This window comes from Balaenoptera musculus, chromosome 1 (genome assembly GCF_009873245.2).
Source record: "Balaenoptera musculus isolate JJ_BM4_2016_0621 chromosome 1, mBalMus1.pri.v3, whole genome shotgun sequence".
Classification (NCBI taxonomy): domain Eukaryota; kingdom Metazoa; phylum Chordata; class Mammalia; order Artiodactyla; family Balaenopteridae; genus Balaenoptera; species Balaenoptera musculus.
Genome location: NC_045785.1, coordinates 90,401,396 through 90,408,760, shown reverse-complemented (window position 1 = coordinate 90,408,760; position 7,365 = coordinate 90,401,396). Strand labels below are relative to the sequence as shown.

Genomic DNA, 7,365 nt, shown 5'->3' with positions numbered 1-7,365 from the left:
TAGAACAAATTTAAACTTACTTTAACTTATTGTTAGAATTAGTGATATTTCATTTCAGAAGACCAAAAATTATATACACATCAATTTAAATATTAATTGAAGTATATAAACAATGCACATTCTCAGTTATAATCTGAGAAATACATACATTTAGATTGTCATTAGATGTGCAATTCACATATTGAATTGTAGGGATAATTCTTTTTCTTTTAATTTTAGAGATGGATAAAATAAGATTCAGTGTGTTACACATTATTAAATTCTCATTGACTGGCCAGGAACAAAATGCTGATGCTTATGTGAAAACACTGCTTGCAGAGACAACACACTTATTTAAACTAAAGCAAACACGAGCATTTAAATGCAAAACATTCAATAACAGCATTTAATTCAAGAGAAGAGACTGTAAATCTTCGAAGATTATACACCAAATAACCCTTGAGAATATATATATTGTTTAAATGGCAGATTAACTTTCGATTTTTTAGGGAAAATATTCTCAAGTTTCATCCCTCAAAGAATATAAGATTTTGCAATTTAGTAGTTGAGTAAAAAATAATATGTGAATTATGGATAAAATAATATTTTGATGGTGAACTTTTATTAAATGTTTATAGAATTGCAACTTATAATAACATATATTTATAAGATTAGTGTTAATATTGCCCTTCAACCAGTTTAATGTCTTGTCCATAATCTCAGCCCTAGAGAGTAAATTAATTTATTCCTAAAGTAATTGATGCCAATATACTTATTTGAAATACCTTTTCTAGGGAACTTTACACTTTCAGAATGTATGACAGGCTATATATGATTTTGAAGAATAAATCAATCACTTTTACATTTCAAACCATTTCCTCTATTTTACTAATATTGTTTGTTAGAAATTGATTTTTTAAATGTTTTAACCCTCATGTACCTTGACCATACATAAAATGTGCCTGAAGTAGCCCTAGCATAGGGCTTCTTTTCCCTCAGCATATCATTTAGTTTAGCTTTTATTCCAGCTTTATGATGTATTATTATCATTAGAAGTAGTAGTAATAGCAGAAGTAGTAAAATAAGCCAAAAAGGGCTTTTTGTTTTGTTTCTGTTGTTGTTGTTTCTGCGATCAGAAAAATTTAATAAGGTGGGGTTGAGGCAAGTGTTGGGTCGGGGAGGCAACCACCTGCATGGAAGGACCAGCCTCACAGCACGGATTCAGCATGGCCTCCACCGCCTCCCTCTTCGTAGTCCCACTCCTGGAACCACCAGGCATTTGCTGTCCCCTGGATCATGGCTGAAAGCCCTTGGCCAGACTGCAGGTGGAACAGGCACAGGATCTGTTTATCGAGGGCCACACTCTGACCCAACTCATAGCCTACACACAAGGATGGTTGCCATGACCATGTCTGCCTGTTGCAGCCAGGCCAGGTCCTGCTCATAAATGAGCCTGTCACCCCCAGCAGCCTCATAGATTTCTAACTGGTGCTTTCTGCTCTTACCATGGTCTCATCTATTGGTGTGTGTGACAAATGTGCAGAAAATATAATTCTCAGTTTAACATGTGGCTGAACGACAATCAATAGATGGTTTGATTTGAACTCCCCGGAACTCCACCAGGGAGTTCCCCAGTGGTCCAGTGGTTAGGATTTGGCACTTTCACTGCCATGGCCCTGGTTCAATCCCTGGTTGGGGAACTGAGATCCTGCAAGCTGCAGGGCCAAAATTGAAAAAAGAAAAAAAAAAAAAAGATGGTTTGTCTTTTCTCCAACCTTTCCAAATTCAAGATAACTTCCACCATCCTTTCAAGGATAGCATGTAAGTCCTTGATGAAGTTTGCTGGGACTCAAGTAGCAGAGAGAGCTAAGTCCTACAGGACTCTAGTATGATAGAGAAGGATTCAATGTTTTGCTCTTGCCAGCTTCTTGATATGTTAATCAATTATACCTTAACATGCTTTGACCCATGAGATTCATGCTAGGCCACCAGTCAGCAGGGTTGTGGGAAATAATAGTGTACTTGCATGTGAAACGTGTAGGGGGAATAGAAGCTAAGCAGTTCTGCCATATAGCATATAAAGAACTCCTTGAATATTCATCCTACATGTGGTATCATGCTAAATTCTCATGATACTTCCTGGATTGTAGAAGTGGCTCAATAAATATAAATGCATTCCTCCATTTTCATTAAGTCTTCACACCTTAGATTACAGATTACCAAATTCCATAATAGTGTCATTTAAAAAATACTTATCATAATTCATTTTGTGCCAGGCACAGAAATGAATAAACATGGCCCCTGTCCTTAAGGAGCTACAAATTAACTGTTGATTCTAATCCTTAAAAATAATTATAATATAGCGCATTCAGTGTTAACATGGAAATAGACCAATGTGATATGTGAGAACTGATATGGGGCATACCATCTAATTTCATGTTTCAAGGTAGTCATTCTGGATGAAATAACAAGAAGTCTAAAGAATGTGTAACATTTGGCTACTGAATGTTGGAAGGAAAGTTAGTTTAAAGGAAATAGCATAAGGTATAAATATCTTGCTATATTACAAGCCATGTGCTATTACTAGGAAATCAAGTAAGCATCAAGAAATAACGGGCAATGGAGTTAAAGAAAAAAATCAGAAGGCAAATAACAAGTAGTCTTCATTTTATACTAATTTTTAGCACTGTATACGATGTATGTATATTGGCACACTGTCACCTATTGGTCAAAACAAGTCTCAGTGATAGACAAGCCACGGCTCTGTGGGTGCAAAGAGGGATCCACTTCTTGAAGAGAAGGCTGCAAAGGTTTGTGGCCATTATTAAAGTCAACCACAAGCAGTGAGTGACATGATCAGAGTCATATTTTAGTTTGTCTTCAACAGCCTCAGGTACAGGTTAGAATAATGGTGTCTCCTTATCTACTAAATCCGAATCTCTAAAGATAGAATCAAGGAATACGTATTTTGAAAAAAGTTACCCAAGCATATTTGAAGCGCAGTCTTGGTTGAGAAATACTCTCCTAAATAGATTACTCTGATGGCAATATTAGGGGAATACATTTGAGTCGAGTGTTTTTATTTTAATTTTATTTTTAAAATGAAAAAATCAACTCCTCTTAGGCCAACAAAAGGACACATTGGCCAAGTTTTGAGGTATATTATGTAACCCAAGGATGATCTGAAAAACTAAGCCTTGTGAAGTATGTAAATTAAGATATTTGTAAAGAACTCAACTGTGAGAGTTAATGGATATGACTTTCTAATACACTGTCATTAAAATGATTGAGGTACTAAGTCTCTACATTCAACATTTAAAATGCTTTGGAAAGAGAATCTGATAGGCCAGTTTTGTCTTGTGTCCACTGTTGGACCAATCACAGGCAGGGCCATTGAGCAGATACAGGGCTCCTCAGCATCCAGCCCTGCCAGTGAGGGAGGTAGTTTTCAGAATAAAATATCTGGTCAAACAACCCTCACGTTGTCCATTGCACCATGGTTCAAAGAATGGGATTAGGTAGATATTTTAGGGAACTACTTCAATAATTCAGTTATAAGATGATAAAGTACTAACCTGTGATATGGTGAGGAGCTAGGCAGTCTGGAAACCAAATGTAACTTTTAATAATATTGAAGGTTTTTTAAACTATTCTGAAGTACAGAATCATAATGTACAAAGTCAGACAATCAATTGATATTCATAAAATTGGCTTTAGGGATTGGAGTCCTTATCAAATATATCATATAATAATGTATTGATGTCATACATTCCAGGAATGTTGCAATTAGAAAATAGAAAAACAATTCAACAAAACAGAAAGTGTTACCATTTCAAGGTAAGTTTATAGTTCATTTTTCAATTCTTTAGCTGATTACATAGTAGGCACATATTTGGATTTAATAAATATCAAATAAGTGAGCAAAATGATATTACACATTTAAATATAAAATGTAACCAAATAAGTACAAACTTTCTTGAAATGTTGAGTTGTATTAAGTAGGTTTCTGAGGAGGGTAGGAAGTCTGAAATGATTCAGATTTAGGAAAAGAATTTGGATAATATATATATCTTCTGTCACATAATAAAAGTATTTTGAATTGTAGTTGATGCTGAAGAAACAAGTCAGCATGAGACCTCTAGAACATTGCTAACTGTGAATATATTTTAAAGCAGTGAATTGCAGTTTAATAATTCCCCATAGGTCCATATGGAGGTACTAAATTATGAAGTGCCTTGGAAAGGTTGCAAAGCTTAAGACAAGAATATTTTACTCTGACAATTTTTGTATTTGCATATTTGATGGCCATATATGAGTGGGGGGGGGAAGCGGTCACTTTTGGTATTTCAGAGCTGTCCAGAACAAAATATATAGAGACCCATAAAAAGAGAAAGGAGAACTATATCACCTTGATGTACTGACTTTCAGTTTGAAAGATCACATAGCTTTTTACAGATTTAACAACCTGACATACAGAGATCACTTCAACCTCTGCTGAAACACAGCCTAGGGGTGAAACTCACCTGTTATTAAACTGCCTCTGGCAGCACCACAGAACAGAAAATAAAAGAGAAGGTCAAACCTCATTAAAACTTCTAGGAGAAGTTATCACAGGACTAATGAACCTTGGGGAAGAATTGGTTCCAACCAAAGTGAATCTGCATTATTTGAGAGAGGAGATGGTATTGAAAAAAAAAAAAAAAATCATTCCATTCTCTCAGTAACAAGAAAGTAGATATACAGGAACCGGGCCAGTAAAATGCAAATGTCCATACCTTGAGTTAATGCATCTGGACCTCCTTCTTTCCCACGGCAAATGTTAGCTATTTGGAATGGGAGGAAGGTTGATAAAGGGGACTATTCTATCAGAAAAATAGGAAATTACACAAAAAATAATTTTGCTCTTATTGCAACATGAATCTGAAAGAGTTTATCGTCACCAGATTTAACCACTAGTAAGAAGGCACTGCTCAGATGGCTTTACATGATAAAAATCTTGGGAATTCCATGGTGGTCCAGTGGTTAGGAATCCGTGCTTCCACTGCAGGGGGCACCGATTGATCCCTGGCCAGGGAACTAAGATCCCGCATACTGCGCAGCGTGGCAAAAAACAAAAAACAAACAAAAAAACCTCATGTAACACATAAGCTCCATAAGAAATGATCACTAAGAACACTTTTTTGGTTCTTTAAATCCTACTTGTCAGACTGAATAGGACTGCAGCACCACATAGGGGACAAAATAAAGCTAAATACTACTAACTGATTAATAGGAGGTAAGAATTACACCTTTCCAATTTCTTAGTTCATATGCCTCATCACAGGATTTTTTTCTAACATCTAAAAATTCAGAAATGATCTGTGAAGAGAATGCTCTAGTGTTTATTTTGCTGATACGAATATTGCATATTCAACTTAGTTGAGAGAAAACTGTCCCTTTTAGGAAATACAAACATATGCACCTCATAATTACAGTAATCCACAAGAAGAGAGGAAATAAAGATACATTAGTTGAGAGTAACCCATGACTAGATTACTTATAAGTGGTCAGACTGAAAATTCAGTTCACCTCACTCTAGGGGAGATTGCGTGAGATGCCCTAATGAGGAGCTGGTAACGGCTGTTTGCCAAGCAACACATCCACTGGTCTTTTTCAGAGCCTATCACTCATAGGTATGATCAACTGTGGAAGAGTTTGAAGGCCCAAGTCTCTGGTTTGTCTTTATATCCAAAAAAAGTAAAAATAAAAAGTTAAAAAATAAAACATATCAAATTACTGAATCAAATGTTTTCTGGAAAAATTCCCAATAAGATATTTTTAGGTTTTTTTCAGGCCATCTGTTTTCTGATCAGAATTTAGCTACTGATACCCTGATGAACTTAAAAATAGTTTCTTAGATATATACCCAGGAGTAGAATTACTGGTTCATATGGTAGTTCTACTTTTAGTTTTTTGAGAAACTTCCATATTGGTTTCCACAGTGGCTGCACCAATTTACATTTCCACTAATAGTGTATGAGGGTTCCCTTTTCTCCACATCCTTGCCAACTTTGTTATTTGTGTTCTTTTTGATTGTAGTCATTCTGACAGGTGTGAGGTGCTAATTTGAAAAGATACAGGCACTCCAGTGTTCAGAGTAGCACTATTTACAATTGCCAAGATATGGAAGCAACCTAAGTGTCCACCAACGGACAAATGGATAAACGTGTGGTATATATATACAATGGAATATTACTCAGCTGTAAGAAAGAATGAAATTTTGCCTTTTGCAGCAACGTGGATGGACTTGGAGGGCATTATGCTAAGTGAAATGTCAGATAGAAAAAGACAAATACTGTATGATATCACTTAAATGTGGAATCTAAAAAATACAACAAACTAGTGAATATAACAAAAAGAAGCAGACTCACAGATATAGGGAACAAACTAGTGGTTATCAGCGGGGAGATGGAAGGGGGAGGGGCAATATAGGGGTAGTAGATTAAGAGGTACATACTATTATGTACAAAATAAGCTATAAGGACATATTGTACAAACAGGGAATATAGCCAATACTTTATAACAACTATAAATGGAGTATAACTTTTAAAAATTGTGAATCTCTATATTATATACCTATAACATATAATATTGTACATCATCTACACTTCAATAAAAAATAAATAAAAGTGGGAAAAAAATTTTTTTAAAAAGTAGCTTCTTCTCAATGATTTCACCTTGAACATGATTCCCTCTGTTTAGTTTCTCATCCTTCCCTCTCTTGTCCTCCTGGAACACTTGCACTTGTCATTCACTCAAACATACTCCTAGGCAGTTATTTATTATTCTGTCTCAAAACTTTGTTCATCTCTCTATGTACAAATTAGTATATTATTTTAATATACTAATATTGTTAATATTTTTAAATATTTTATTGACATTTAACATATATACAGAAAAGTATGCAAATCATCAGTGTATCATTATCACATTATGAAAACATCCATATAAATTCTATCCAAATAAATAAATACAATGTTATCAGCACTGCAAGAGCCCCTTTTGTGTCTCTTTCCAGTAATTATTACCTTCCCTCTGAAAGGAACCATATCCTGATGTCTAACACTACATATTAGTTTTGCCTAGTTGACCTATGAAATGGGATAATAAATTATGTAATCTCTTATGTCTAGCTTCTTTCACTTGACATTATGCTTTTGATAGTCATCCATACTGTTAACTGGAGTTCTAGCTTGGTCCTTCTCTTGCTCTATATTGTGTGATAAAATGGGTAAGTCCCAATGTATTTTCTATTCTGAAGTTGATGGAGTTTTGATTGCTAAAAGTTTTGTGCTATTACAAAAATGCTCCCATAAATATTTTTGTCCATGTCTCATACCATTTCGA

The 7,365-nt window shown here is 35.0% G+C and overlaps 1 non-coding gene across 1 annotated transcript; it reads left to right on the top strand.

The window, feature by feature from the left end:
- The first annotated feature begins 1,607 nt into the window (after window positions 1-1,607).
- Window positions 1,608-1,679, top strand: TRNAE-UUC. Its single transcript has one exon. It is a non-coding gene; the product is annotated as a tRNA-Glu (tRNA).
- Window positions 1,680-7,365: the final 5,686 nt, after the last annotated feature.